The sequence below is a fragment of the Dermacentor andersoni genome, chromosome 7 (assembly GCF_023375885.2).
Source record: "Dermacentor andersoni chromosome 7, qqDerAnde1_hic_scaffold, whole genome shotgun sequence".
NCBI lineage: Eukaryota > Metazoa > Arthropoda > Arachnida > Ixodida > Ixodidae > Dermacentor > Dermacentor andersoni.
Window position 1 is genome coordinate 73,631,350 of NC_092820.1, and position 19,040 is coordinate 73,650,389.

The following is a 19,040-nucleotide window of genomic DNA, read 5'->3' on the forward strand; positions in this document are numbered from 1 at the left end:
GGGCACAAGTTTCTCGGCATCATACTGGATTCGAAACTGACATTCATCCCGCATATTAAATACTTGAAGGCTAAGTGCCTCAAAACAATGAACTTATTGAAACTTTTATCAAGTACAACATGGGGCAGTGGCAGGAAATGTCTTTTGAACTTGTATAGGTGTTTTGTCGGCTCACGTCTTGACTACGGCACTATTGTATATCAGTCCGCTACACCAAGTGCTTTAAAGATGTTGGATCCTGTCCATCATTTAGGAATCCGCCTCGCGACCTGAGCCTTCAGGACAAGCCCCGTACAAAGCCTTTATGCAGAAGCAAATGTATGGTCACTGCATTTTCAGAGATCATATAGCAGTTTTACATATTTCCTGAAAGTAAATTCTAACCGCGAACACCCCTCTTATTCATGCATAAACGATATGACCGACGCCATACTCTTCAATACCCGCCCTGCAGCGAGAAGACCGTTCTCTTTGCGCGCAAGGAATCTCAGTGAGGAAATGGGTGTTCCGGTGCTTGAACATTGTCTTATGGCTCCAGCGAAACTGTTAGCGCCATGGCAGTGGCAGCTGATAGAGTGTGACACATCCTTTGTAGAGGTCACTAAACATGCGCCAGAGACACATATCAAAATGCATTTCTTGGAGCTCCAGTACAAGTACTCGTGCACAGAGTTCTACACAGGACGCTTCTAAGTCGCATGCCGGGGTGTCCTACGCAGCCATTGGTCCATCCTTATCGGAATCCGTTGTACTGCACCCTGAAACAAGTATATTTACGGCTGAGGCCCATGCACTATTGTCGGCTGTGAAACATATCAGAAAATCAAGTCTTCAAAAATCAATTATATTTACAGACTCCTTAAGCGTCGTAAAAGCCTTGAAGTCACTCTGTAAACAGAAAAACCCTGTACTTACTGAACTCTATTCCATTCTCTGTAGAGCGTATATGTCTAACCAGCATGTCATTATATGCTGGGTACCTGGCCATAAAGGCATCGAGGGGAATGTACTAGCTGACGAAATGGCTACATCAATCACCTCGCAAGCTATTATTCCTACGGCTGCTGTCCCTGTCACAGATCTGAAGCCTCTCTTACGGAAGAATCTGCGAAGCCACTGGCAACGCTTGTGGGACATGGAAGCTACGAATAAGCTTCCCTTGATTAAGCCAAAGTTAGGTTTCTGGCCCTCGAAAACGAAAACACGACGAACTGATGTCCTGTTCTGTCGACTCAGGATAGGACACACCCATGACACCCACAATTTTTTACTCACCGGAAATTAACCTCCAACGAGTGGTAGATGTGGTGAGAGGCTGACCGTTCTCCACGTCCTCCTGGAGTGTCGGGAAGCCGAAGCTGAGAGAAAGAGACATTTTCCCCTTGTATATCGCCAGCATACCCCTCTCCATCCAGCAATGTTTCTTGGTGAAGAACCGTTCTTTGACACCAAAGCAGTTCTGGATTTCTTGAACGATGTCGACTTGCAAGTTTTTAGCCCCAGAAATTCATAGCACATCCTCTTTCTAGAGGATGCCGCTGTGATGGTAGTCTTGCATAGCACATGCCTACAGGCCCTTGCATCCCAAGGACACTGTTAAGGCAGTAGTGCTTATTGCAAAAAGTATATCTGTGAGATATTTCACTAAATCATCATTATTTCACAATGTGTATTTCGTGTCCATTGTACAGCCCATTGACCATCGGCCCATTGACCATAGTTTGATCTTGTATAGGTTTTATGCACTTTAGGGCGACTGTTCTTAGGCCCCTTTACAGCCACCGTAACATCTGCCCTTCGTTATTCATAGCTCCATTGTGAACGCATTACCACCGGCCTGGCGCTCTTTGGCCACAAAACACCACATTCATCATAAATATGTGCAATACTACTAATGAATGGGCCTTCGGCTTATTTATTGCTTGCTGCAGCGAACCGGTCCAAAATGCATATTTCATTCAAATATTTGACCGGAGCAGCCTGTGTCAGTTATCCAAACAGATTCACCATGTCTGTTTCTCAAGCAAGAAGCACCAGTAAATTGCTCAAGTGAGTTGAACGTGTAGCACGGAAAGGGAATAAATATTGGTAAATTCCTTTCTGTGTGCTGCAAACAGCTGTAAACCTCAATCAGCTTTGCTTCAAGTTACCGCCACTTAAATTTAACTGGTGATTAACGGCCTAATTTTGAGAAACAGTTAAAAACGCAAGTGGTGTTGGCCGAATCTAAACTGCAGTGGTAGTTAGGTGCTCGTGTTACTGCAAAGGGTTTCTGTGAAGAAATAGAAAAATTCTATATTATACTGTGAACTAGTCGTCGTGAGCAAACATGTTTTAGCGGGTTAAAATCAAGATGAATATTGTAGAAGTCATATACAGTCAGTGTTTAATTGTGACACGCATATTGCACCATGGTGGGTATGGAATCTTAACTAGAGTCTTATGTGCTGTGCTTTTGCGTCTATGCTTTTATTGTTCACGTGAGCTACCACTGGAAAGTGTAGATCCGCGTAAAAAAGCCCGTAATGGGCTGGTCTGAGCTCCCTCGTGAGGCAAGATAGCGTTGCCTTCGAGAAATGTATTGTCGTCTAGGAAATAAGCTCCTTGATTACATTTTCGCGAACGAAGACATCGTAAAATATATATTTGAGAGGCGCGTCATAAGCATACAAGCATTGGGAACGAGAGCGAACAAACGGAAACACTGCAGGAGGCGTCCGGACACCGCCCGAACTGCAGCAGACGACAGGCGCGAGTGCATTGATGACACGCGAGCGGCGCTCGCAGCGCCCCTCTAGGTGGTTCTATGCCCCTTCTGAAATTGAAGGTGGCTTTTCAGCATGACACCGGTGTCTAGTGGCTGAGCGTTTCGAATATTACCGGGGGGCAAATATAACCTCGATTAACAGCGACACCTTACGAGGAGCTCTGTGTTTTCAATTCTGATTTTAGATTGAATAAGGTTTTCCCACCCCCGTGGGGGTGAGTGGGCCGATCCCGGAGGCAGTGCAATACCGGGCCAACCCGTGGCGGAGGTGAAGCAAGCTTCAAGCACTCCGCCCCATTCCAAAAATAAGTTTAATATCTTGGGTCCAAATAGGACCCGTATCAGATATTAAGCTGATAAGAACAGATACTACACTTTGATCTTAGCCAAAAGGCCGAGAAGCGATAACCAGCACAGGACCGAGGTCTGTGCACACCATTTAAAACTCGAAAATGAAGTCAAGTGTTCTCATCAGCCCGTGCCAATATAACACCCCTTTTCCGGCACAGCACGTGTGGTACTCGCTTTGTGGAGTGCTAAGATTGTTTTACCGCAGCGCTTCTAGTTTAAAATGTTGAACTGTGACCTAATTTATTAATAAATTGCAATAAGAGACGCGAGATTCAACAATATGCGCGTGCAGATACTCTCGACGGCACGGTGACGTAAGACAGAATAGCGGTCGATATTGTCAAGTGCCATACGGAGAGGCAAAAAAGCAAGCACTTTTTCCTCCCGAATTAAAATTTTATCGACAAAAACCTAGACATAACCAAGTCGACAAAATCGACGAAAAACGTCACTCGTAGCAACACACGACAACGTCACATTCAACATGGCTTCGCCCATGGCATCCGCGTTCACGGCTTCCCCCTGTGCGTGTTCGTATCGCCAACTTTATCGGAAATATTTATCCTATCTAGCGGAGCCAGTTCCGAATGGGCCCAGGCGTTATCACCAAAGTCTACGTTTGCAGGCAAGGAAAAACTCTTCAGGAGGCAAGCGAGCGCCGTGAATCCGTGCGGATTCTCAACACGCCCGCGCAACCATCCACTGCTTCTTGCTGTTCAAGGGTTGCAGCGACTTCTGACACCTCCAAGGCACCGCCACGCACTGCGCTACCGTCGTCGTCAACTGTAGTTTGTTTTGCCGCAGTGCATCTAGTTTAAAATGTCGTTGTTCAAAGGTTGCAGCTATACTTCGGGAACTTCCAAGGCACCACCACACACTGCGATACCGTCGTTGTTGATTGGAATGATACAGCTCGAGGTAATAACGCTGCCACGATGCGCCAAACCCCAATCATCGTTTTTTCTCGTAACAGTTATTTCAGCGCGAATGTCTGCGTTACGCTACGATGAAGCGATGTTGTTTTGAGGTGAGCGCCGAAGCCGTGCAAGATTTCGCTTGCGTTGGTCATCGATCACGGCTCGGGTGCATGTGTGTGTACCTCATTCGAACAACCCGATGAACTGCACCTAACTTGGAGAAACATTTATTTTTGAACCATATCGTTTGCAAGGGAAGCGGAAACGTCGCTAAGAGTCTATGTATATAATTTTAGAAGAGTGCCGGAGCCGTGCAACGTATTGCGCCCGTTACTCGGATTCCCGTTTAAGAATAAATGAGGAATTCCCATAGCGAAGCAGCCGCTGAACCGGTAAGAATGAAATTTGTCGAGACCGAAAGTGAAAGTCAAGTTGTAGTGAAGTATACAGCCGCATAGCAAATTTGATTTAGATCAGACACGGTAGCAAAACAGAACGGCAGACGTTTCCACCACGACGTACCGTAGTACTGCAACTGGAACTCCAGACCTGCACAGGTATCCGGTTTCTACGGGAGCCACTTGCACCCACTCCCGTTCAACCGTTTGCCGTTGGTGCCGCTTTTGTAACCTGTTCGTCTGCTACTCAACGGTTGACTGGTGCGGCGTTGTAATTAGTACGGCGGCTGTTGTGTAGTGACGAACTGCTTGCATAGTTGAAGATTGTTGCGAAAACAGTGACGGTGATGTCACAAGGCTTTGATCAGTCAACTGGCTCCAAAACTTAACTGCCCGAACCGGAAAAATATCGGTGCGTGTAGTCCGCTGCTCTCTAAGGTAACGTTAAATAGCCACTCCTATTGCCTTTTTCACGCAGTAGCAAACCGCACAGATCTTGCACACTAAGTCAGATCGTTTATAGAGTTCGTGAAGTTCACAACAGTTTCATTGTATACATTGTAAAGTTTTCTGCGCTCTTTAGAAAACTGGAAACCGCTGTAACCTTCGACGACGGAACGATTAATTACCACTCATTTTACCTCTCAAAAGTTGTCCGTGAACGTGTCGTGAGTTCAAAAAGAGAATTACGCATGCAGCTTCACTGCGTACGTGTCTTTCGCACCACCGTTATGCTGCAGGCGTACCCCGCAGAAAAGCTAGCTTAATTTTGCAGGTTGGAAAGAGTTCCGTGACACAACCTGCATTGGAGCGCGTTTTAAAGCACTGGCATCGCTTTTTTGCAAACTTTCTACTCATCTAGACATCCAACAATATTAAAAACAAGCTATGCTCATCTTTCCTTGAAACACTCAATCCATTTCTTGCACACACCGGGCGCAGAAATAACTTGTCAATACGTTTACCAGATCCTCTGCCTTTCACTACGGCACACAGCAGTAAATACTAATGTCATCTCTAACATTAGGCTATCCGTAATCAACTCAAAAGAGCTAGATCATCCTATGAATATTTGAAAACAATTTATTCAATCTCTTACGGAGGCTAGGAAAGGGATATTTATGCCGTCTAGCATTGCAGCCGCCACCTATGCTCGTTGTTTACCTTTCTTGCACCGCTCCTCCTCCTCCTCCTCCTCCTCCTCCTCTAATTTCACTATTCAAGCGCGAAACATTCGCAAATTTCGTTTTCCTGTGAATTTATTCATGTACCGCCAATACGAGCGCTTTGTGCCTGCCGAAAAGGCAACTCAAGCATTGGAACAGGTCGCTGAAGCAGACGACAGGAACAGGTTATAACTAGCGCCACTCTGCCCGTAAGTTTCGTCCCTAGTGGCAAAGCAGCTGAACTAGACCAAGCGTGCTGGGCAAGGAACGTCTGTTCACCTCCGGAGCTCACTAGGTTGTGGTTTTCATGACTCGCCCGTCTAGGGCGGGGCTCTTGCGCCGCCACCGACGTCACTTGCGCGGCAGCTTCCCTCCCCCCCCCTCTCTCTGCTTGGCTTGCGACGAGTGTTTCCCGGGCACGGCTTCGCGCGCAGGCTCGTTTGCCTTGCTCCGCGTGCGATGTGTTTGTTTATGGCATTGGCGCGTGCACGATGAGCGATACTGTTGACGTTCAAGCACCCATTCGAAGGCACTTGCAGGACTTAAAACATGACATCTGGTCTGGCACTTTCGATCGCGTACTACCTCGATCCAGATAGAAATAAATTCGGACCGAGCGTTGCTACACAGTCATTTTCAATCGCATATTTCACTATGATCGTCCTTATCCGACACATGATCTAAACGTTTGATTCTGATTGACCTCAGTCGCTAATGAAAGTAGAGAAGCCTGAAGGCCGTGAACGCTTGTGTTTAAGAGGTTGAACGTTCGCACTATTTGCGCGGGACTCGCTGTGCCTGCTTGTGTGGACGGGGCGAATAATTTGGGCTCAGGTAGTGTTCATGATACCGCGTTGAGCAGTGTAAGTTGGTTCGCTTATCGCTCATAATTTTCATGCAGTAGAAACGAAGGAATTTCACATTCTTATGTAAAGCAAATGCATGCTTCTGTCTTGACGGGTAAATCGAAGACATAATCATTTAAGCTAGTTTTATTTTTTAACGCTGAAGTTGTGTTAACTTTGGAAAAGAACAATTACTGGAACAGAGATGTGCCGACTCCTCATGGACGATGAACCATTCGTTGCATGCACATCGAGTACTCGTTGCAACGGACGGAATAATTAAATTGGAGCCCTACAGAGGATGCACTTAGCGAGTTTCACACCAATGTGAATACAGACAGAAGCTGTCTAGCGGCCGCGCAGGAAAAAAAATGCAGTGCGGCCGGTCGGCACCAAAGGACTTCATGCAGATGCTAGAATGTAGAAAAGGGTGCCTTTTTGTGTACCACGATGGAGTAATAAAAAGTTGTTCTTCGCCCGATCCGATGCAAAGTACAAATGAAAAAAGAACGCGCTTCTCTATTCCCGAAGCGTCTGACACAGGGACGAACAGCCGTGGCCATCGAGGCACCCCGTAAAGCGGCTTTGAACAACGCCATCTAGGAGAACTTACGTCCGCCCTCCACCCCCCACCAAAAAAATGCCGCTCACGTGACTTGTGATGTCGCTGAAGGTGGCTGCGCAGAAGCCCCGCCACAGACGGGCGAGTTGTGAACACATCTGTTTCTGACAGATGCGACGTTGACGTTGTAGAAGTATTCCCTAGTAGACTGTACTGAAATGGGGAGAGGATGCAGAAAAAAAAAACGCTGAAATTGCGACGGCGCTGCCATCGCCTTATCCTGAAAAATGGGTTGTTTCGTCAGCGCCCTCTGGCAGAGGCGAGCTGACGGGCTAAGTAGCTGTCGTCTGCTCGACGGACCGGTCGTTGTTGCGTCGTTAGCGTCGTTTACCTCGTTCTTTCTCCACTTTATTGACTAGAGATCAGGGAGGGGGGGGGGGAGAATAAGTTCACTGTTTCCTCTACCGAGTATAAAAACTAGATACAGCACAGTGAAACGCATCTCAAAGCTCCATGTAGCTGCGGCGGGGTCTCCGACGAGACAAGCGTTCGGCCGGCGCGCGGGACCGCTCATTCGGGTGAAGGCGACGGTGGCTCCACCAACTTTTCAAAGAAGAAAAAAAAAATGAAAGACAAGTTTTATCGCGCAGTTTACGCTGTAGCCACTCCTCTTACCTAGTACACTCTAACGTTGTAGAGGTGTTCCCTATTCAACGCTGGCTAGATGGGTAGGTATGCCTAAAGCCCCTTAATCTCCCAAAGTAGCGCCATTCACTTCCCTCCTCCTCCGCTCGGCGCGGCCTCGACGGTGGCGCCGCCGGTGGTGGGCCTGCAGTAGCAGACGACGGCTAACACGCTACGGGAAGAAATCCGCGGAAAAGCTTGTTCGAGCCCTGCGGAGCAGCTTGTTTAATACAGATGTTGCTTCGTCAGTCGGTAACTGGCCTTAAAAATGTCGTGTTGGAATTGTGGAAGAAATAGAGAAAAGGACTATTATTCAAGGTGTATTTAAGGCGTAAAGTGCGCGCACGTTGAGAGTTCGTGTTGCTGAAACACGACGCAAGCACGCGGTGTGCTCATACACGCGCGTAATTACCGAAGTTTCAGGTTTTGACAGCCTGAAAGTATCTGTACGTGGTTTCGTAGGTTCATTTATGTACCTGCAGGATACTTTTGTTCGGCGGTGCGTGACAGATTCCGACTGTCTGCGGTCAGCGATGCCTGGCAACAGGGCCTCTTTTTTCATTGCGGGGTGCTTTGGTAATCGTGACGATAGATTTTCTTTTTTTACAAGTACTGCTCCAGGAGGGCACATGTAACGGCTAACGGAGGCCTCTGAAGAGCACGTGATATTACAATAAAGCAGGCGGCGCACGGAGTGTTCGCATACAAAATTGGCTGTCCGCGATCTTATACCCCCTTGGCATGCACAGGCTTCGGCGAGCCCCATCCAGCCCTGGTTCTAGCTTTGGTGCTCCCGTTGCAGCTTTAGTGCCCTGGAGGCGACGTCAATAGTACGAAATAATGACACGTTGTTACAACTAGTAAATAAAATATATTGAAGAAATACAATCGCGCTGAGGCGCCAACTTCTAAAGCAGCGCTAGTGCGCCCGCGCGAGAATTATGAAACGCCAAAGAGGAATTTAGCGGCCCACGTACGGCTCTACGATCAAAGTGCACGTTAAACATCCCCTGGCGACGTAGATAAAGTTATCCGGAGCCATGCACTACGACCTCCACCAGAGCTTTAGTCGCTTCGGGACGTTAAAAACGTTAATCACCACAAACCAAATCAATACATGCGGGCGTACATTCGAAGCTAGAAGACTGCATCCGAAAGTCATAGTGAGCCTTGCAAAAGCATCGAGAATGTGCTAACTTCTGGTGGAGCTCAAAACACACCCAGTATAAAGTCGCTTCTATGTCACAGGCCAGCTGCAGATGCGTGCACTTTCACCGCAAGACGAAACTACGTGAAACAAAGAGAGCACATTCGAAAAAAAAGTCAACTTCAACGCGCTAAAATCCAAGCAGAGCATGAACACATACACTTTTTCGAAGCAGAAGGCTCAAAACTTCCCGAAGCCGTGCGTTCTTTGCCACTTCCTCGGTCAACCCGCCCAATCCTGTGAATCCACACTTTTCTTCTTGCGTTGCGCCCGCCGGATGGTAAAACAAAAAGCTTTTTGCCCTCGCTGTGTCTGTTGCGGCAACCGAAGGCGCAGCAGCACGGCATCGCAATTAAGTTCTCGTCCCTAACACATTCTATTACGCTAACGTATTCCGTCAGTCCGCCTGCCGTACTTTCGTCGCGCAGGCCCAACAATGGAGGTCGGAGCGTGCTGGAAAGAAAAAAATATACAAAAGCGCGGCGCCTGCTTCCACGTGACACAGATTGGCGAATGGGGGAGCAGAGGACGCGGGGGGACAGGAGGCGTGGAGGAGGACTCGCCAGGGTGAGCGGGGTGGCGGAAAGATCAAAGAATGGCGCTACTTTTGAAAAATTGAGGGGTTTTAGTCGGGGCAGCGCTGAAGCGATGGAATGCGGGTAGCTGGGCTGGTTCGGCCGTTGTAAATTGCGCACTGTCGGGCTTTTTGCGCGAGATAGCAAGGGTATTGCGTCTCAGAAAAATCGTTACAGTCGAGTGCTCAATGTTCGTGTTCACTTTTCCTCTGCTACTTTAATGGAGCAGCCGACGGGTGCCGACGAAAGAGCGGATAAGTGTAATAAAACTCCTTCGCAAAAGGGAACGACTATGGAACGACCAGCTTCAATCCTTTGTCGTGTGTATTGCCGCTGAAATATAGAAGGAAACGTCCCGGCGTTGGCGTCCCGTGCTTGGAAAAAGTTCATTTCAACAAGAGGCGATGCGTACACCGAGTTACAGTCCAGCGTCCAGCGTCGGATGCCGCTTCGACAGAGAGAATTTCAGACCACGCAGGTCCTCCATGTGGCGCGAGGAAATTACTGAACTTATTGAATTTGTCGAGGTAAGATCCGTAGAAACATCGTAACGTACGACTAACACGCAACCTACGGACGTGATAGCGTCGGATTGTAATTTGAATATACGAGACAACATAATTCTGTTATGCGGAAACCCAAACAATAACCCCTTTTAACGCGACAGAGTTTTCCAGCTGCCGGTTTGAGGTCTGTGTGAGAAGGAGCGGCTCGGCTCCCTCTGTTCCTTGCACACCATCACAAAAAGAGCCATAAAACTCGCCTTCATACATAGCGTTCGCCGCCAGCGTTTCCCAGTGAAAATTACGTTTACATAAGCTACAGTTGCTGGGAAGCTTGAGAAGCACTTAGAAATATTTTAATGCTATCTCGTTCCACTTTTAAAGGCGCAGCTTAAGCGTCCTTCAATTTTTACCCATTTTAGTCCGGACAGAAAAAAAAAAAGATCGCCTCTAGCTGACAGCGCGGTTACGCGTCTTCGGGTGTAGTTAAGGAAGAGGCGGGCGTCACTTACGCGAGGAATCACAATGTCCATGTAGCTAATTAAGAAGATTGACTTTCTTATCTTTATCTTCACGGCATATGTGCTACAATGTCGAAATTGAAGCCGAGCGAGTCTTGCTGCACTTTCGAAATAACCCGCCCTAAAGCGTGCTACGAGACATGGGCGCGTTCCAGCTAACAGTTTCCCAAAACCACGCGGCGTTCGGTTGAGGGCAGTGTTAACAAAATTAAATTTTAGGATATTTCGGAGGCAGAATTTCGATCGAAAATGGCCCTTGCCTTAATATTTCTGCTACACAAGCACGACTTGAATTTCGCAATTGGAAGACGTTTGCTAGAGTGATTGAAGAAGTTAGTTGGTGGATCTTTGTAAGTAGAGACCTGCACACTGCGATTTCTCGCGCGAGAAACGTCTCAATTTTTATGAAATCCACCTAAAAAGGACGAATTGGGCTATATGTGCTTCAGGTGATTGACATTTTTTTACAATCAAACTGTGTGTGGCTAGGGCTCCACGTATTTCTCTTGTCCGGGCGTCAACAATAAAAGAAAAGCTAAGCGTGGGCCGATTCCGGAGATGTGCGCTAACGGGCCGACTCGAGGTGGACCTGAAGCAGGCTTCGAGAACTCCATTAATGATATTCCATCAATCAACCATGTTTATTTAACGTGCCCAGCAACAACCCTAAGGTCTGAATACTGTTGCACGCATGCATTATAATCCCCCCCCCCCCCCCACGCCCCAAACGGAGAATAAACAATGAATAAAAAGAACACTTGTGAGAACAAAAGAGCAGATGCAATAAAGGGTAATGTAAATGTAAAATTAAGAATGCATGAAACTATGACACAACAAGGCAAAGCTCAGAAACGAACGATGACAGCGGGTTATGAAAAATACCGATATAATGAAAATAAGCGTATTAGACACTATTCTTTGGACGGATGCGTGTTGTTGATGAGAGGCAGGAACATGGAAAGGACTATGTTATCTGGGGATGTTGCGCGGCTTACGAAACATGATACATCTGAGCAGTTCGGGACAGGTTAGGATACCGCGAAATAGCTTGAAGCGAAACATAGGGTCAGCGCGATTACGTCCGGATCGAAGTAAGGGCAATGACAATAATCCAGCAGTTCTAGAGCAAGGTACAGGGTACGTGTTAGCAAAGCGGAGATGATGTATGCTTATAAACGTTTACTGCACCCGATCTATATTGCACTGTTGGATTTGGAAAAGCCATTCCAGACGACCGACGCATATTCAAGTTGAGGAAGATAGATAGTTGCGTACAACTTGGGGAACGGTGTAGTAGACTTGAATTCCCTTGATAGTGTACAAACAGAGCCAAGAGTGCGCATATCCTGCGTTGCAACGCGTTTAGTGTGAGGAGAAAAGTTTAAGGTTGCATCAAAAGTACACCGGTATCATTAACCTCACATACGTTACACAATGATACTGAATCTACAGAATAAGAAAAAGAGGTTCTTCCTGCTTTGTGTGTGAAAGTCATGATTTTCCTCTTAGCAGCATCCGGGGTGAGGTTATTGTAAAGGATGTTGACAAACGGCATGGAGACTGAGAGGTAATTTCGCCCCAGAATTGTGGGAGATCGCCGTTTTCGGGCTTCGCCGAGAGTAATACCAGCTGGGTGCTTGGGTAGTGAGCCAGGAGGCGCTCTTCGGGGGCAGATAGAACGCGTCACCACCTCGGGACATCTTAACCTGTCGTACGTGTGGTCTGGAAACGCAGGAAAGGGTGTGACGTTGGTGGCTCTTTGGCCCGGAAGCGCGGACGGAGGCACCCTGCCTGGGACGGACGAGGGGCAAAGCGTCATTAGGGCGTCAATTGGCATGCCTGGGGTACAAAGGGGCAATTTCAAAGCCAGACCGATCGGTGACCCGATGCGCGGTCTCTTGAAAGACAGGCTGGCACCCGAGACATCATCCATCTCTGCATTTAGCTTTGTGGGCCCGCCGGAGGAGACGAACGATGCACAAGACGGCATGGTGAAGCGGTGGGTGTGCTTCGGCAGGGGTGCCCTTTGCGGCACGCAGTGCGCGGTGGTTTTAATTAAGGTGCGAGGACGGGGCGACGCAGATATGGTCGTTTCCCGTAAGTGTTCTACGAAGTGTCGGGAGACTTTCCCATACATGTCGCAGAGCAGGACGGTTGGGATATTGTTTGTTTATTTGTTGTTTGGTGGTTCCTTTCTCTGCCTCTATCTCTCTGGATGTTCCGAGGAACACAGGGAGAGGGTGAGAAAGAGAGAGTGTCCAGTGAGTGACAGCCCAGTTGACCCAATCAGGTCACTGGGGTGTCGTGATTTGCCGTGAGGGGATTCGGGAGGAGCAACTGAAGGGTTAAAAACTGGCTCCCGTCCTCTCACGGGGGTTCCGGGCGCAGGAAAGGTGCTCTGCACTTTCGGTTCTGCCGAGTTAAGACGCCGGTCCCAGTATAACCGAAAGGTCTGGACGTACGAACGGTGTTATGCACTATCGGCTATGTCGAGTTGATACGTCAGACCCACTGTAAATAGCTGTCGATGTAAATATTGTGTACATAAAGTCTTTTCTCTAAATGCAAACGTCTATGGCGTCCCATCTCTGATGGTAGGGGAGAAACGACTACGGAGGCAGCTGACGAAAAGCTTCTCTACCAAGTAAGCTGGTTACGTCAGCTTGGAGCACTCTGTGCTACGAAAGTAAGAAGAAGGCAAGAAATTTAGTGTTATTATCTGCGCATCATTTAGAGAAACAAAACAGGTCAGACTGCCAGGTGCGACAGTCCTCAACAGTGTGAATTTTCTGGTGTCATCAGCATATAGAAGATTTTGGTGTCGTCAGCAAATAGAAGGGAAAAAGAGTTCTGAATAGTGGTATGAACGTCATTATTCAAAATTTTAAAGAGGAGTGGTCCTAATACTGATCCTTGAGGGACGCCGCTAGTTGCCATGTAAGAAGAAGGCATTTGGCCTTTGACGTTAACATAACATTATCTATAAAGAAGATAACTGCGCAAGAGATTCACAGCTGAAGAGTCAACATCACAGTGCGCAAGCTTGATCAGAAGCAGTGAGTGGCAGACTACATCAAAGGCTACATCATATCAGTGGCAGTCTATGTCAGCCACATGGTCACAGCAAACGGTGTCAACTTGCCCTCTTTCAAGTACCGGCGCGGAGATCTGTGTCATGAAAACTGCGAGATTTGTGGTAGTAGAGTGGCCAGCTGAGAAATCCATGCTGATTCAGAATCAATGAGCTCTTGACAAAAAAAAAAAAAGGAGTCTTAGACGGGACACAGAGAAAAGAAATCGGGCGATAATTCGAGACACCAGTTTTAAAGCCAGACTTAAATACAGGAAAAGCGCGAGCAGTTTTCCACGTGTGAGGGAAAGTGGAAGTATTCAGAGTTATTAAATATAAATGTTAATACTGTGGCAAATATACTGTCGTAAGCTTTTACAATTGGGGTGGGGATGCCATCGAGGCTGCAGGATAGGGAAGGCTTCAAGCGCTTAAGACATTCGGGGATGAGCTTTTCATCAAACAACACAGCACTAGGTGAACGAACCGCTGTGTGCTGCTGACTGAGACCAGTGCTGAAACCTGAAGCTTTATATAAGGATGAGAAATAGGCAGTAAAATAATACCCGACGGCTTGTACTTCTGCTACTCCAGAGTCGAACAGGCGAAAACGCTCTCCACGTATATTAGAGCGTTTACGGATGTACTTCCAAAATTCCGTTGGCCGGTCGGTGGCGCTCTTTTCCAAGAATCCAGTATATGAGTCTTGATCCCGCTTACAGAGGCGTTTACAGAGAGCTTGAAAAAAGTGGAGTTCTTCTATGCGCTCATTAGGCAGAGGAATTCTAGATTTTCGGTGCGCGCGATATTGATGTTTTAGGGCAATTATGAGTTCAGATTAGAAAGAGCGGGAGTTATTTATAGCGCTTAATACTGTACTGAGGAACGTATTTGCACATACTGCTCAAAAGAAGCTTCGTAAACTGATCTACTTGGCCATCAACATTGTTCTGTTTTTTCTGTGACCAATGACCAATTGGTGGTGGACAAGAAATCAGATAAACCAACATAGTCCCCACGCTTGAAAGCAAAGCGAGAGCATTCATTAATTCCAGTGGAGGAGCTCTGCGTCTGGTCAGACGCAGGGACAGTTACCTTAAGTGGTGGGGGAAACTTATTGGGACGCACAAGTTTCGAGAGGCAGAGGTCAAAGGACAAGCATTCGAGAGGCAGAGGTCAAAGACGTTGCCACAGGAATTGGACGACACTCGTTTCCTTTAGAATGCTGTGATGCCACGTACATGGTTTCTACACAAGTGACGGTAGCTGCTCAAAAAATTTTATGCGTCGACTTTTGGGCCTTTGGAACTATTTAGAGAGGGCTGCTGTATATATTCACAGCACATGCGCGGAATGATATTCACAGCACACGACCCGCGATGGACGAACCAGGCTAGCACTAAGGAATTTCACAACACAATTTCCATTCCACGTTCAGTGATCCCACACAGATCATTAGCGGCTTCGTTCAGGGGCAGACGTGGGCTTTCAGTTTGGTGCTTGTAGTTGCGTTTAGTGCAGGAATATGGCTGGGAGCCGGAGCTGCTTATGAGCAATGACAAGCAATATACACACATCATTTCTCCAGAAGCTGACGTTGAGCCCGGGTAGCGCGAGGATCTCTTTGGGCTTACACGATAACGTCGCTGCAGCGGAATTATACGGAAGTGTTCCAGCACTCCGCCACCATCGGAACGCCCGAGCTGTGGCCGCGAACCGAACCCGCGACCTCGTGCTTAACAGCACTACCGAATGCCCACGAGACCAACCGCAGCGTGTTTGGTTTCATCGACAAACCATGTGCATGTTGAGGAAGTTAGAGAATTAACTTTAGAGACCCACAATTGAGCGAGTGCTACGCGCCCGGCGACGAGAGCGTGGCCACTATAAAAGCGCCTCGTCGTGTTGAGCGAGAGAAGCTTACAAACATGAAAAAAGAAGAAAGTCTGCTTTCATGTTAATCGAGTTCTTCCGGTGCCATCCGAAATCTTGGCCAATCTCCCATTATGGTTATGATCCATAAGTAGAGGACAAAGAAAGAAAGAAAGAAAGAAAGAAAGGAAGGAACAAACAAACAAACAGACAAACAAAGAAAGGAAGAAAGAAAGAAACAAACAAATAAACAAACAAGCGAATAAACAAAAATGACAATGCTGGCTCTCCCGTAATCGAGAGTAGATGTAGGCATGACATGGTATGGTATGGTATGGTATGGTGAAACTTTAAAGAAGTCCTGCAGGTCGTGAGTCTTCACGAAGCGGGCCGCTTCCACGTGGGAACCGGAAGGCCGAGCCTCTCGGCCGCATCGTGGGCCTGCTGGACAGCCCAGAGTTGGTCAGCCAAAAGAGGGCTGCGGAGGGCTACTGGTAAAGCAGATTGGTTGGAGATGATGCCAGCCACAATGTTAAAATGCGTGTAGTGCATATTCGCAACGGCACGCCACATCACACCACGCCGCACCAGGCCATACTATGCACCGGTCCATATGGACGCAGTAGTTTCCTATCACAGACAGAACCTCATGGCAAGTCTCGTCTCGGCCAAACAGCCACCCGCTGTGCGCCGGACGCAACGCGGAACTCACGGACCGCTGGCGTTCAAAAGAGCACAGGCGACCCTGTCTCAGCACAAAAAGATGACAGTCAGGTGTATAGTGCCCTGTATCTGCCTTTTGAAAGTCGCCCCTCTCCCCTATTGAAAATCACAAATAAAACTTCAGCATACTAGAAGTTACAGTTTGAGCGATAGTGTTAGCAAACATTAGGAAGAATTCTGAGGCAATATTTATTGTAACTTGTTTGGGCAGCAACTAGCGAATGTAATACGGTCCTGTACAAAGGGTTGGGAGCCAAAGGCCGCTTAATCTTAAATTTTGACTGGTTGCCCGGGTGATGTCGTTTTGTTCTCGCAACTTGTCTGTGCTTTTTCCGTGTGTATCATCAGCCTGGGCACCACGCATTGCGTCGCGGTTGCTTAGGTGAATCAGCTATGGACAAACCTGCGCCTGCTCAGCGTCCAACGAAAGCCCAGTGCTTTCTCTTCAATGTACCGGTTTCGACGCCGGTTGATGCCATCATCGACTCCATCGAAGAAGTCGTAGGTGCCGGAGGGTTGCAGTATCTGCAACATCACGGCGGCAACAAGTTCTTGGCAGCTGTCCGCTCCGCGGCTCAGGCAGCCAAGATGGCGGCAAAAGGCTCCCTGCTGCTCGCCAACAAGGTCGTACCGCTGGAACGCATGGGCACTCCAGTGGTTTATGTGACGGTCTATCGTCTTCCACCCTGTGTCAGTGACGACGCCCTGATTGCTGCACTTGCACCGTATGGGAAGTGCCGAGGCATTTCCGACGTTGTTTTCAAGGACAGGACGGACATCAGCAATGGCAGCCGCCTGGTCAAGCTCGAGATGGTAAAACCTTTACCGAATTTCATCATGGTGACTGGCTTTCGGGTAATGCTGGAATACAAAGGAATGAAGAGAGTGTGCTCCAAGTGCGGAGCAGAAGGTCATTTTGGGGCCACCTGCACATCAGCTCGATGCGCCCGATGTGCCATTTTTGGCCATGCGACTGCAACGTGCAACGCGCCATGCAGACGTTGTAATGGCGAGCACGCCACTGTTGACTGTGTGTTGCCACGTTCGTATGCTGCTGCAGTGAAACCAGTGACGCCCGCCCAGCCACGACTGGGAGAGAATACATCTGAAGACGCAGCACAGACGCAAGCCACAGATCAAGCAGGAAAAGAAAGTGCCCCAGAGGCGCTGACGCCAGCGTCCCCCGATGCCAGCGACGCTGCGTCTTCTCCCTCAACTGACGAAGACAGCAACGAGACGCCACCTGCCACAGTGGCGTCGTCTGCCACGGAAGACGATGAGGAGCCTACGTTAGACGCCCAGTCTACGCTATCACAGCGGGAACGGCTCCTTGCATGTGCTACAACACCGAACGCTAGCGAGAACGCGGATGGACGCCATCGCGGCCTCCCCGAAGTCTCGGCCGGTCCGTCGAGGATCACGCCGGTTGCCAAGACAACGACCGCGCTTGCGAGTGATACTAGTACAGCGGTGAATGAGAGACGCACGCGCTCGCAAACAGCGTCTGAAGAAGCCAAGAGAATGCTCTCTTCAGAGAGCTCTACGTCATCAGAACCAATGGCGACACCCTCCAAGAAATGCAAGAAAATGCCACGAGACACCACTACCATGGACATTGTCTCCGATTCGGAGACGTACTAACAATGGCGCCTTACAATGCTTCTGCTGCCCGTAAGGGCTGCTTTTCCTCTACTCCCCGCTACGAAGCTCAGGCAGCGTTGACGGAACGGTGTTTGGCGCAGACATCGCGTTCCCGTCCCTGTGCGAGCGTCTGCAACCTGGGTATTTTAGTAATCAGCTTGCTTCCGGCTAACTTGTGTGAAGAATATGAACAGTGCCCGTTTCGCGTTCGCCGCTGTGATACTCCTAAGTCATTGCTGACTTTGCCGTGTTCTGGCTGTTGCACTGATGTAGGACGCCGATTCAGTTCGCAACTAGCTTGTGGTAAGCCATTTGTCTTAGTCTATTTCTGTACGCAACTAACTCACCATGTATTTGCACATAATGACACTTAACGCACAAGGATTTCGTAGCATAGATAAGCAGAGGGAAGTAATTCATTTCGCTCGCGAGAAAAAGGTTGACCTCCTGTTTCTTCAGGAGTGTAACTTGAGAAACAAGCAGGAAGTTAAAAGATTTTGCGATGAATTTTCTGTTAAAGCTTATTTTTCATATAGCCCCGGGAGATGTCGTGGTGTAGGAGTGGTGGTTTTTCGTAGGGTGCTTCTACATGGAAGTCACCGCCTTTTTGACTTGGAAGGTCGTGTAATAGCTTTTGATTTTTTCTGGGGTGAGAGGAAAGTTCGGGCATTGAATCTCTATGGACCCGCCGTACGGTCAGACCGCAATGACTTCTTTGCGAGACTCTCCCCTTTTTTGTTAGACAACCACCCATTCTTTATCGTTGGCGATTTTAACTGTGTGCTCGACCCCATGCGCGACTCACGAGGGCCACGACAATACGCTTCCAATACGCACGCAACTGAATTATCTCGTATAGTGAAAGAATACAATTTATCTGATGCCTGGGTCCATATGCATGGCGGAAGTTTTGGCGCCACATGGCAGCAAAGGCAATCGCAATGTCGTCTAGATCGAATGTATTTCCCCCCTGAATTAACAACGCAAATTGTCCAGTGCAGCATCCTCGATCTCCCCGCGGACGCCGGGTACATTTCAGATCATCGCCCTTTCGCTGTCATATTGAACCTCGAAGGAAGGCCAGGTGAACGCACTGACATGTGGAGACTAGACATTGCTTCTTTGCGTGACCAGGCGACTCTAACCGAACTAAAAGCGTCAGTAGCTACAACAGTTCGCGATTATGAATGCAATATCGAAGCGTGGGATACATTAAAGGAAAGGTGGAGGTCAGTATG

The 19,040-nt window shown here is 48.3% G+C and overlaps 1 long non-coding RNA gene and 1 other non-coding gene across 2 annotated transcripts; both read right to left on the reverse strand.

Annotated features, from left to right (window-relative positions):
* Positions 1 to 619: 619 nt before the first annotated feature.
* On the reverse strand, positions 620 to 2,905 carry LOC140219425 (uncharacterized). Its single transcript, XR_011895711.1, has 2 exons — positions 1,276 to 2,905; positions 620 to 758 (listed from the first exon to the last, which is right to left on the reverse strand). It is a non-coding gene; the product is annotated as an uncharacterized lncRNA (long non-coding RNA).
* A 76-nt stretch (positions 2,906 to 2,981) lies between these two features.
* LOC126534990 (U2 spliceosomal RNA) lies at positions 2,982 to 3,173 on the reverse strand. The gene has a single exon (XR_007600444.1). It is a non-coding gene; the product is annotated as a U2 spliceosomal RNA (small nuclear RNA).
* Between the last annotated feature and the right edge of the window lie 15,867 nt (positions 3,174 to 19,040).